This window comes from Pelecanus crispus, chromosome 7 (genome assembly GCF_030463565.1).
Source record: "Pelecanus crispus isolate bPelCri1 chromosome 7, bPelCri1.pri, whole genome shotgun sequence".
Lineage (NCBI taxonomy): Eukaryota > Metazoa > Chordata > Aves > Pelecaniformes > Pelecanidae > Pelecanus > Pelecanus crispus.
In genome coordinates this window covers 25858202-25871345 of record NC_134649.1, presented here as the reverse complement: position 1 = coordinate 25871345, position 13144 = coordinate 25858202, and the positions used below count along the sequence as shown (strand labels likewise).

The 13144-nt window shown below is 44.9% G+C and overlaps 1 pseudogene; it reads right to left on the bottom strand.

Annotated features, from left to right (window-relative positions):
• Window positions 1–998: 998 nt before the first annotated feature.
• Window positions 999–3033, bottom strand: LOC142593963 (olfactory receptor 10A7-like; annotated as a pseudogene).
• Between the last annotated feature and the right edge of the window lie 10111 nt (window positions 3034–13144).

Sequence of the window (13144 nt, the reverse complement as noted above, 5' to 3'; positions counted from 1 at the left end):
TTGTATAACTGTCCTTTTGTATTTGTAGTAGAGTGCCTTTGTTACTTCTGGTCTAAGAGACAGTGATGTAAATTAGGTATTAATCACACAAACTGGAAGAGAAAATGCTGCTCGGATATATGCAAGACCAGAATTGGAGTTGAAGTTAGATCGAAATAAGCAGAGAGAAAATAAAAGCACGAGTCACATTTTGCTTTAATGAACTCTCCATCTGGCAAGCCAGAAAAAGAATCAGATGGAAAGTATCAGGTTCAATGAGTTAAGAAACAATCCCCTCCCATAGCTTTCTTTCAGCCTACATGAGAAGGGAATTAATTAAAACCAAGCTACTGCAGCTAGCTGGCAATGGTTCAGTTTACCCTTTCTGTTTTGAACTGAGCAAGTTACTAGCTAGTTTGGGAGAGATCTTTGTTCTGAGAGGAAAAAAAAATCAGATCAAGTCTAGACTTGAACCCAGTCTCTCCCATCAGTAGGAAGGAAACTTCCAGGAGATACAGCTCCCTCCCCTCCAGTCATAAGGTATTAACTTGTTTCTCAAATAATTACTGAGCATTTGGGTTTTGGTTTGGGTTTGGTTTTTTTTTTTGGGGGGGGGGGGGGGGGGGGGAGGGGCGTGGGGGGGAGGGAAGCCCCAGACTATCACTTTTGCTTTGATGGAGAGGAAAACAAACTTCTTTTTTCCCAAGCCAGAGTCTTTATATAACTTATGGACACAGAGGTAGAATGACGGGGGAGGATAAGAATTTTATAATCCAATTCTGTAATATTCCTACACTGAGTCGGGTTTACTTATTTGTTTGCAAGGCCAGAGGTACAACAACAACAATAATTTATTCTAATACGCCGAGTAAAAAAGGCCAGATATTCTATGGATTTAACAGCAAAGGATTGCTAAAATAACACAGGTCTTTTTGAAAGGCATTTCACTTTATTCATAAATTCCATTTAATTTTTTCACCAGGAAAACACTTATGTTCTGTGCAGCTACAAGGAATCCATCACCTGGATGGAGAAAAAATGGCCATCTGCTTCCTAAGTAACCACTTGCCAATGCATCTCCCCGGCTTGCTTTGACTTCCTGATTCCTCAAGCTGTAGATGATGGGGTTGAGCATGGGGGTGGCAACTGTGTAAGACAGGGACACCATTTTCTTCATGCTGGATGAGAGGCTGGACTTGGGTCACAGGTGAATGATGCCAGTTGTGCTGTAGAGAAGAGTCACTACCACCAGGTGAGCTGCACAGATGGAAAAGGCTCGCCTCTGCCCCACAGCCAAGGGTATCTGAGGAAAAGCATGGATAATGCAAAGGTAAGACGATGGCTATCAGAGAAAAGCGAATCATCGCTATTATGACAATAGCAATAAAAATCAGTAGTTCAAACAAGGCTGTGCCTGCACGCGCCAGCTTCAACACAGGAGAAACATCACAAAAGAAATGATCGACCTTATTTCTCTCACAGAAGGGCAGGGTGAATAACCACGTAGTGAAGCCCAGAGCCACAGAGACACCAGACAGCCAAGATCCAATGGCCATCTTGAAGCAGCGATCCCTGTTCATCATGGTGGCATAATGCAACAGATGGCATATTGCTGCTTGCCGGTCGTAAGGCATTGCACCTAAGAGGAAACACTCACAGATGACTGTTGCGTCAAGAGGGCTTTAGAAGGTACCCAATTTGTCGTTGTAAGTCCAGTCGCATTCAGTGCACTGAACTATCACGATTACGGATGCACAAATAACGTAGGCACCTTTCGTCTAGTCGTGTTGCATGAACTACCACGGCCACACTTAAAGCGTCTGGTCGCGTTCAATGAGAACTATCACGGCTAGACCAATAAATCAAAGTGATTTATTAAAGCAACAGACACACAGGTTCTTTGGATTACCGGCGATAAATTCACTGACTGCAAGGCACATGCAAATACACAAGCACGGATAACACAGATGCATCAGAAGACATGAAGCGACTCTATAGAGGTTTCTAAGTTTCCCAGGAAGGCACTTGGTATAACCAAGTGTTAGAATCTTACCCAAAGGCGTCCCAATGCGGGGGAAGAGAGGCTCAGCCCGTCGACTGATCCCAGAAGTCAGAGTGGTACACAATGGTATCTTCCCTAACATCCCCTCTCTCTTAGGCTAATTTATACTATTTTTTACCTTGCAGGTGGAGCTTGAGTGACTCTAGTCATGCATACTTTGTTATGATTGGGGTAAAACTTTCTCGCTTCGTTTTAAAGGTATAGGCTAGGAAAAATTCAAAGCGCAGGCTCAGTGAGGAGTGGTCTCACCTTGGAGGCGGGTAGCTTCTGGGATGGAGGTGTGTTTTGGTATTATAATGATATTATAATGAGCAAAGTTTACCAAAAGGACAGCATTTTGTCAAAATCATGACAGACTGTTGGCCCAGGCTAACAAATATGCAGCTTATTGGTCCCGTGGTACCTTCAAGATCCCATATCATCACAGAGCTTGGCCGTGGTGTGTCCACACCGCTCCACCCTCCGGGCAGCTCCTCTTAGAGCCAGTGCACCAAGTTCCCCTGGTGTTGCTGACAACTAAGGTTGCAGGCCTAGGGAACTTTCCGTGGAATGGATTCCTTGCGTGCCAGCTGCACTCCACCCTGGAAGCTTCTTCAATGCTGTGCCTTTCCTAAAATTGTGAATCTAAGTTTCATCTCTAAGTCACCTCCAGCAATTACTCCACAGTGACAAAAAGAATAACGCAGCTGAGCTACAAGGTGCAAGCTGTGAAGGAAACCATTTTTCTCTCCACCAGCAGAATCGTGAGCATCTTGGGGACAATGCTCTGTCAAGGCAAGATTCTTTAGGAAGTAGTACATGGGCATGTGTAGGACGCGGTCAATGGTTGTGCTCACAACAATTAGAGAGTTCCCTATCAAGATGGCCAGGAACATGATGGAAATCAGTGTGAAAAATAGGAGCTGCATCTTGCCATGGAAGGCAAACCCCAAAAGAAAGAAGTGAGTAGTGACGGTTTGGTTTCCTGGCTTCATTTCCTCAACAGGTCCCATCCTAAAAGAGAAAAAAACACCACACTACAAAAGGATTAGTAGCTTGGGACAGACTTGTGGTCTCAGAAATAGCTACAGCTGCAAGTAAACCGGGGTTTAAAACATGAGGTGAAACTTGGATTGGATATGACAGTGACCCCAGTGTAAAAAATCTCAGCTGGGGAACCTGTACAAGATCATCTTTAACAGTCACAGGCTGGGATTCATCTTCTCTAAATTTTGTGAACAGAAGATAGACATACAAATTTCAAATAACCATTCCGTGTTTATTTCATGTAGAAAGAAATGGGTACCTGCAAAGGGCAGGTCACCTTAGCATAACAGTGGCGTCTATGATGAGACAGGATGGGCTGGATGTCTCTCAGTTAACTTCAGCATCTAAATGTCTATAGACATCTAAATTAGAGCCAGTCATCTTAGAATAACTTTATATTTAATGATGAGAAATATAGCACAAGACAGAAGCACGATTACTTTCCTTCTAAGATGGATGTCCAAGGATGTCAGGATTGGTGGTATCATTAATAATGAAGTGAGTATACAATGACCAAATTTTTGGATAGCTGGAATTAACTGACATTCATTTAATTATTGGTGCTCTAAGCTAGGTGATATGGAGATCCTGTGGCTTTCCACCTACTGGTTTGACTCAAGCAGAAGTGATCTACCTACATTCTTTTCATTGTTAACCCTGCAAAAGTACAATCCAAACCTAAACAAGTTTAAATTAATAAAAGTGTTCATGAACTTATGCTTGTTTCATCAAATCATATAAAATCCATATTCTGAGTTTTCATTTAAGATAAGCTCTGGGGAGTAAAAAGCATACAAACAGCTGCCCACATAAAAGTGTTCGCCAGCATCTACACCTTGCTGCCTTTTTCTGGGAATTTATCATCTCATCAGATCTGCTAACAGAATTATTTGTCTGGGAAACTTCCTGGACTATTTCAGCCAAAATATACCTGGCTGATTTTTGAAAGACACATAAAGAGAATAACAGAATCATATTTTTTTTTCCTGTATTTACACCATTGGGATTGAGCTAATGTGGCCCACAAGATCTGGAGCTCAGTTTTACTCTAGGAGAACCCAGAATTAACATTCTCTCTTCAGCATTCACATGCATGAGATGGGAATGTGTGTGTATATATGTGTGTGTGTGTAACAAAAATTCCAAACTATTAATGAGAAATAAATTGCTTAGACTCCCACGAAGATATCTGCATGTCCAGTGGGATTTTGGCTTCCACCCACAGATGAAGGAAGACTCTTGCTACCTACACAGCAGTCAAACTGTATCACTAACAACGATAAAGTAGCTTAAGATTTTGGAGTCTTTGGGTTTTCAGGATTTCTGAAAATGCCTTTTTCTTTTCCTTAGCAACGATGAAGTGCTGAGAAAGCATAGACATTGTGATTCATTTGTTCAACATATTTATCAGCAAAATAGGCAGATACAGTTGCCAAAGTTTTCTGTAGACAGTAGAAATAGGCAAGTATACTGTCAGTATCATTAATGTTTCCCCACTGTAAACGTCTAAAATAATACGAATTGCTGATGCCACAGAGGTTCCTATTTCTGTCGGATGGGTGAGTAATTCAGATGTAAAAATCTGCATTGCCAGTGCCTAAAAGTAGGTGGGCTAGATTCCTCTTGCATATCATAACAGGAGCTCCAGGCTCCAATTAGAAAAATAAACCATGGCAACACACTTATGTTTTGGTTTTGCCTGAGGAACCAACTAAGAATGAGGACTAGAAATTGAAATTTACCTTATGTTACTAAAACTGGTAGAGTTTTCTCTCTCCCTTCAGTAGGGGCAATAATCCCAAAGGCACAGAGGAAGAGAAATTATGAAGGGCGGGGGGGGGGGGGGGGGGGGTGGGGGGGGGTGGGTGTGTGTGGGGGGTGTGTGTGAAATCCCTTTGTTTTCCTCTGTAAGAGGCAGCATCTCCTGTCTGATTCCAAAGCCTCCTACAGCTAGTGGGTGGAGGTATTTGAATTTTCATGTGCTCCCAGTAGGATCAGGTTTCCAGACAGCAACTTTTTGGTATGATGAAACCATATGTTAAATGACCTTGTTTTAATCCATGGCCTATATAAATAGGCAGTATGTTTTATGACATACTAGCAGTCTAAGTATAGTATAAGCAAAGTTTCCTTCCACATGTTCAGAGTTGTACGAGTAAGTGATATAATTGCTAACAGTAATAATAGGATATTCTCTTATTCTTTTTCTTATCTAGTTTACTAATATTAGGGGGAAAAAAATGGAATTTGACATATGTTGGTTTCCCAGTAGCTGGAGAGACTTTCAAGAGATCATAAAAAAATGCTTGAGTAGCAATGGTGTTATGAACATAGAGCTTTGCAATATGATACCAATGTATTACATAGCCCTACATACGGCAAGCAATAGTACAATAACAGCTTGTCTTACAGACCTCTTTTTTTTTTTTTCTTTTTTTAAACTGATTTTGTCCACTTTATTCTGGAAATGGTAGATTTCTTTTGGTAGACGTCTGCTGGTCATCTGAAGCACTCTCCATGATGGCATGGTAACTCAGTGTAAGACACAGGTGAAAAATCAGGTGATGTGAATTCACAACTGAAGTGTTTAACACTTAATCAACTCCAGCAAAGTAACACTTAATCAACTCCAGCAAAGTCTAGGTTTCTATCCCCAAACATCTTGAAAGACAAGTCAAACAAGTGGAACAAGAAGAAAGCTGTTGTACCAGGGCATCACAGTTGGGAAACATCACAGAGGAGCCATTAATATTCTTCTGTTGCAAAAGGTTTGACTTGAGCCCTGACTCCCTGACTGTACACCATGCAGATCTTATCCTGCTTCTGGTCTGCCATGAGTTACGTGGCTTTCTCATTTGTGTGAATTCTCTCATTTGTGTGAATGCAAATGCCTTTAGCCACGTGTGGTGGCCTGGCTTTGGCCAGCTGCCAGGCTCCCACCCAGCCGCTCTCTCACTCCCCCTCCTCAATAGGACAGGACAGGGTGAGAAAATAAGATGAAAAATCTTGTGGGTCAGGGAGATCATGTACCAATTGCCGTCATGGGCAAAACAGACTGAACTTGGGGAAAATTAATTTAATTTATTGCCAATTAAATTACATTGGATGGTGAGAAACAAAGACAAAACTAAAACACCTTCCCCCCACCTTCCTCTCTTTCCTGGGCTCAACTTCATTCCTTCATTCCCAAATCTTCTACATCTTCCCCCTTGGAGCAGTGCAGGAGGATGAGGAATGGTGGGTTATGGTCAGTTCGTAACAGTTTGCCTATGCTGCTCCTTCCTCCTCACACTTTTCCTTTGCTCCAGCAAGGGTCTTCTCTGGGGTCTGCAGTCCTTCAGGATAAATCTGGTCTAGCACGGGCTTTCCATGAGCTGCAGTTGCCCACTACTAAAACCTTGCGAGGTACACCCGACACACCAGGGATAGTATACTTGTCCTTTTATGTTTGTAGTAGAGTGCCTTTTTCCTTTTAATGTTCTTTTTAATCTTTTTAAGTCTGACCTTTGGCATTTAAAGGGTAAAAATACCCTGCCACATTGATTTACTTTGGAAGATGTCCTTCTGCAGCATGTGCATAAAGAAGCTACAGGTAATACACATCTTTGTATCTCTGTATGGTGGAGTTTAGTTATGAATGTCTAAGATGCTTCAGATGAAATTGCCGATGAAGGCACAACTTTCTTTCAACTGCAGATGAAGCCTTCTTACACAACCAGCTAAAGTGAATAATAGCTTAACCTCAGACTTTACCTGTGCTGCAATATGAAGCTGAAATTCTTTCATTACTTAGTGAATTACAGTAGTGAAGGAGCATTGCCATAGAAAAAAAGAGAATCACCCCAGCAGCAACAGCTTCAGACTCTATACCCTGACACCAGGAACTACCTAAGACAGCATGAACAGTCAGAGGGAGGGACTTCACCTCTTTAGACAGGATCAGCAGAGCAAGTGTTGCAAGGAGTCCACCCCATTGTTTTTCTCTCAGGCAATTTTCTTGTTTGAAGCTTCAGTAACTCACTGGCCCTTCACAGCTAACCTAAGAAGCTGATGCTGTTTAGACCCTGTAGGAAGGGACAACAGCCTTGTACTAGAAGTGACCAGCAACTGATGAGTGAGCTTTAATTTTTGGCATTGTTACCCTTTAACTATTGTTATCTGTTTCTTACTGAGATGATATAATCATTCCACCTTTGGGGGTATTCATGTGTTCAGATTAAAATGCTTAATGAGTAGCCACTTATATTTTAATTAGTTGTTGACTGTTTGTAGTCATTACACAGAGAAACAGGAATTCCAGAGGAATGAGTTATCTCATCCATGAGGTAAATGCCAAGAAAATATCTATTTCTCTCCGCTAGTTACAGATCAATCCTTACTACGTAAGAGGTGGATTTCTACATTCTAGATTTTCCAAGTCAGACACGATGTGGTTGTTTTAACATTAAATTAGACAGTTTGCAATATTTATTTCTGTCTGAATGCCTCCTTCTTGGAGGAGAGGCTGAAAGATTTTTTTTTTTTAATGAGTAGCAAGATCACCAAGAAACTGTGGAGTTGTAAAGAGTGAGATGAGTATATTAGCATAAATAAATTAGCAAAATGTGAGCAAATGAGGCAACTATTTCCTTGTCGCCTTCTCCCTAAATGATTTTAGAAAAACTAACGCCGCCTTTGCCTCTGTGTTTAACAGCCAGACCAGTCATCCCCAGGGTACTCAGCCCCCTGAGCTGGAAGACAGGGACGGGGACCAGGATGGAGCCCTCATAGTCCAGGAGGAAGCACTTAACGACCTGCTATGCCACCTGGACACTCACAAGTCTATGGGGCCAGATGGGATCCACCTGAGAGTACTGAGGGAGCTGGCAGAGGAGCATGCCAAGCCACTTTCCATCATCTATCAGCAGTCCTGGTTAACAGGGGAGGGCCCTGATGACTGGAGGCTTGCCAATGTCACGCCCATCTACAAGAAGGGCTGGAAGGAGGACCCGGGGAACTACAGACCTGTCAGCCTGACCTCGGTGCCGGGAAAGATTATGGAGAGGTTCATCTTGAGTGAACTCAACAGGCAAGTGCAGGTCAACCAGGGGATCAGGCCCAGCCAGCATGGGTTCATGAAAGGCAGGTCCTGCTTGACCAACCTGATCTCCTTTTATGACCTGGTGACCCACCTGGTGGATGAAGGAAAGGCTGTGGATGTCATTTACCTTGACTTTAGCAAAGCCTTTGACACAGTCTCCCATAACATTCTCCTTGGGAAGCTGGCAGTTCATGGCTTGGATGGGCGTAGTCTTCGCTGGGTAAAAAACTGGTTGGGTGGCCGAGCCCAGAGAGTAGTTGTGAATGGAGTTAAGTCCAGTTGGCAGCCGGTCACGAGCGGTGTTCCCCAGGGCTCAGTTTTGGGGCCAGCCTTCTTTAATACTGTTCTGGTTTTGGCTGGGATAGAGTTAATTTTCTTCCTAGCAGCAGGCGTAGTGCTGTGTTTTGGATTTAGTAGGAGAAGAATGTTGATAACATGCTGATGTTTTTAGTTGTTGCTGAGTACTGCTTATGCTAGTCAAGGACTTTTTCAGCTTCCCATGCTCTGCCAGGCGCACAAGAAACTGGGAGGGGGCACAGCCAGAATAGTTGATCCAAACTGACCAAAGGGCTATTCCATACCATATGACGTCATGCTCAGTATATAAACTGGGGGGGGTTGGCCGGGGAGCAGCGACCGCTGCTCGGGAACTGTCTGGGTATCGGTCGTCGGGTGGTGAGCAATTGCATTGTGCATCACTTGCTTTGTATATTATTATTACTATTATTATTATTATATTGTTATTATTATTATTTTACTTTATTTTATTTCAATTATTAAACTATTCTTATCTCAACCCAGGAGTGTTTCTCACTCTTACTCCTCCGATTCTCTCCCCCATCCCATCAGGGTAGGGGGAGTGAGCGAGCGGCTGCGTGGTACTGAGTTGCTGGCTGGGACTAAACCATGACAGTCCTTTTTGGCGCCCAACGTGGGGCACGAAGGGTTTGAGATAAGAACAGATTAACTAGAGTGTATTAAGGAATCTGTTAACAGTTGCCGGTCATGATATTAGTTCATCTGATCTGTACCATGTTCTTTTCTTGGCTGTGCATGTTAAAGCTTGGTGTTGGTCTGTGCATTGCGCTATGCTCTGTAGTGATTAAGGATGTTTTGATTGGGAGGTTCCTTATCAAAATCCTGACCTTGAGCATGGTTTTGTATCTGGGTTTTATACACAAGTCATTACTGTACTTCGGGTACCACCTCATGGAGAGAGTTAGCAATTATACCTTTCCCTCGGAGACGTCTGTTGTGGAGGAACTACAGAATGGCACCTTCATTACCTTATTCTATAATGCTTCCTCCCTCATTACAGAAAGTTTTCAGTATTTTGAACATCCCTGGGCAGTTAAGATACTTCTATTGATACTTCTTGGGAATATTGTTTTGGTTTTGACAAAGGTTAGTAAGCAATTTAAGAATATCATCCAGAGATCTGCCCCAAGGCTGGAGAGTTATGAGTGGCAGGGTGTGTGGGATCGTATGCGCAAGTACCTAGGGCAGTGGGGACCTCCAGTGTTTTGGAACTTCACCCCTGAACAAGTGCAGAATCCTGAAGAACTAGTAAAGTATTTGGAAGAAGTATGTTCTCACCCTGGCAACTCCAAAGAGACACAACTCATTGCAACATGCTGGGGACTGGCCCATGCTTATAGAGCCCTGTTCAACACTATTCAGTACCCTCAAGGGAAAGAGAGGGTCTCTGGATCTGATGACAAAACAACAGGCACTGTGGCTACTCCAACCACAGCCACAAGCACTGCGGCTACTCCAACACCCACCACAGGCACTGCGGCTACTCCAACACCCACCACAGGTACTGCAGCCACTCCAACCCCAGTGGCAGGCACTGCGGCTAAACCAGAGAACCAACCTGCGCCAGTATCAGTTGCCCCTATACAGAAGAAAAAATACACGAGGAAATCAGTTCGTTTAGTAAGGGATGAAGATGAACCAGGGCCATCATGAGAACCAGAGGAGGAAGAACCCATAAATGAGATGGTGACCACCCGATCCCTATCCCTGAGTGAGCTGCGAGATATGCGAAAAGATTTTGGTCGTCATCCAGGCGAGCACATCATCACCTGGCTGTTCTGATGCTGGGATAACGGGGCCAGTAGCCTGGATTTAGAGGGTAGGGAAGCCAAGCAGCTGGGATCCCTTTCCAGGGAAGGGGGCATTGACAAAGCAATTGGAAAAGGGGCAAAACCGCTCAGCCTCTGGAGGCGACTTCTGTCAAGCGTGAAGGAAAGGTATCCCTTTAAGGAGGATGTTTTATACCGCCCAAGCAAATGGACCACCGTAGAGAAAGGTATCCAGTACCTGAGGGAATTAGGCGTGTTGGAGGTGATTTACAGTGACCTGAATGATGAACAGTTAACCAAAGACCCAGATGAAGTCAGGTGCACACAATCCATGTGGCGGAAGGTGGTACGGAGCACACCAGCATCGTATTCCAACTCGTTGGCAATACTAGCCTGGAAAGACGACGAGGCACCAACGGTGGATGAAGTGGCTAGACAACTCCGGGACTACAAAGAAAAGCTCTCTTCCTCCCTACGGGCCTGTGTCTCGGCTGTGGAAAAACTGTCTGAAAAAATATGCCAAGAGTTCCAACAACTCAGAGAGGATCTGTCCTACTCCCCACCTGCACGGACCAGTGTCTCAGCCATTAGGAGTCAACGTCCCTATGCTCAAGAGAGAGGATATAGAGGATACACACCACGGGGCACCCTGTGGTTTTACCTGCGTGATTATGGAGAGGACATGAGAAAGTGGGATGGAAAACCCACCTCAACCTTAGAGGCACGGGTGCGTGAGTTGCAAGGAAAAACTATTAGGAAGGGCGGTTCTCCCAGGAAAATTGCAGCTCCAGTTTCCAGTGAGCAGTTCCCGAGACAGAGTAAGAGGGCTAATTTTACTTCCGACCTTGATCAGGGGACTTTTGATTCACATTTACAGGAAGTGAACAGCGAATACTGTGACCAGTGTTAGAGGGGCCCTGCCTCCAGCCAGGTGGAGGAAAGGGACAACCGGGTTTACTGGACTGTGTGGATTCGATGGCCTGGAACGTCAGACCCACAGGAGTATAAGGCTCTAGTGGACACTGGTGCACAGTGCACGCTAATGCCATCAAACTATAGAGGGGCAGAACCCATTTGTATTTCTGGAGTGACAGGGGGATCCCAACAGCTAACTGTACTGGAAGCTGAAGTGAGCCTAACTGGGAATGAGTGGCAAAAGCACCCCATTGTGACTGGCCCAGACGCTCCGTGCATCCTTGGCATAGACTGCCTCAGGAGAGAGTATTTCAAGGACCCAAAAGGGTACCGGTGGGCTTTTGGTATAGCTGCTTTGGAGACAGAGGAAATTAAACAGTTGTCCACCTTGCCCGGTCTCTCAGAGGACCCTTCGATTGTAGGGTTGCTGAAGGTTGAGGAACAACAGGTGCCGATTGCTACCACAACTGTGCACAGGCGGCAATATCGCACCAACCGAGACTCCCTGATTCCCATCCATAACCTGATTCGTCGACTGGAGAGCCAGGGAGTGATCAGCAAGACTCGCTCACCCTTTAACAGTCCCATATGGCCAATGCGAAAGTCTAATGGGGAGTGGAGGCTAACAGTGGACTATCGTGGCCTGAACGAAGTTACACCACCACTGAGCGCTGCCGTGCCAGACATGCTAGAACTTCAATATGAACTGGAGTCAAAGGCAGCTAAGTGGTATGCCATAATTGATATTGCTAATGCATTTTTCTCCATCCCTTTGGCAGCAGAGTGCAGGCCTCAGTTTGCTTTTACCTGGAGGGGTGTTCAGTACACCTGGAACCGACTGCCCCAGGGGTGGAAGCACAGCCCCACCATTTGCCATGGACTGATCCAGACGGCACTGGAACAGGGTGAAGCTCCAGAACATCTGCAGTACATTGATGACATCATTGTGTGGGGCAACACAGCAGAAGAAGTTTTTGAGAAGGGAAAGAAAATAGTCCAAATCCTTCTGAAGGCTGGTTTTGCCATAAAACAGAGTAAGGTCAAGGGGCCTGCACAGGAGATCCAGTTTTTAGGAATAAAATGGCAAGATGGACGTCGTCAGATCCCAATGGATGTGATCAACAAAATAACAGCTATGTCCCCACCAACTAGCAAAAAGGAAACACAAGCTTTCTTAGGCATTGTGGGGTTTTGGAGAATGCATATTCCAAATTACAGCCAGATCGTAAGCCCTCTCTATCAAGTGACCCGGAAGAAGAACGAATTCAAATGGGGCCCTGAGCAACAACAAGCCTTTGAACAAATTAAACGTGAGATAGTTCATGCAGTAGCCCTTGGGCCAGTCCGGGCAGGGCAGGATATTAAAAATGTGCTCTACACTGCAGCCGGGGAGAATGGCCCTACCTGGAGCCTCTGGCAGAAAGCACCCGGGGAGACTCGAGGTCGACCCCTAGGGTTTTGGAGTCGGGGATACAGAGGATCTGAAGCCCGCTATACTCCAACTGAGAAAGAGATACTGGCAGCATATGAAGGGGTTCGAGCTGCTTCAGAAGTGGTTGGTACTGAAGCACAGCTCCTGCTTGCACCCCGACTGCCGGTGTTGGGCTGGATGTTCAAAGGGAGGGTCCCCTCTACACATCATGCAACTGATGCTACATGGAGTAAGTGGGTTGCATTGATCACACAAGGGGCTCGAATAGGAAACCCCAGTCGCCCAGGAATCTTGGAAGTGATCATGGACTGGCCAGAAGGAAAAAACATTAGAATATCACCAGAGGAGGAGGTGACACGTGCTGAAGAGGCCCCACTGTATAATAAATTGCCAGAAAATGAAAAGCAATATGCCCTGTTCACTGATGGGTCCTGTCGTCTTGTGGGAAAGCATCGGAGGTGGAAAGCTGCTGTATGGAGTCCTATACGACAAGTCGCAGAAACTGCTGAAGGAGAAGGGGAGTCGAGTCAGTTTGCAGAGGTGAAAGCCATTCAGCTGGCTTT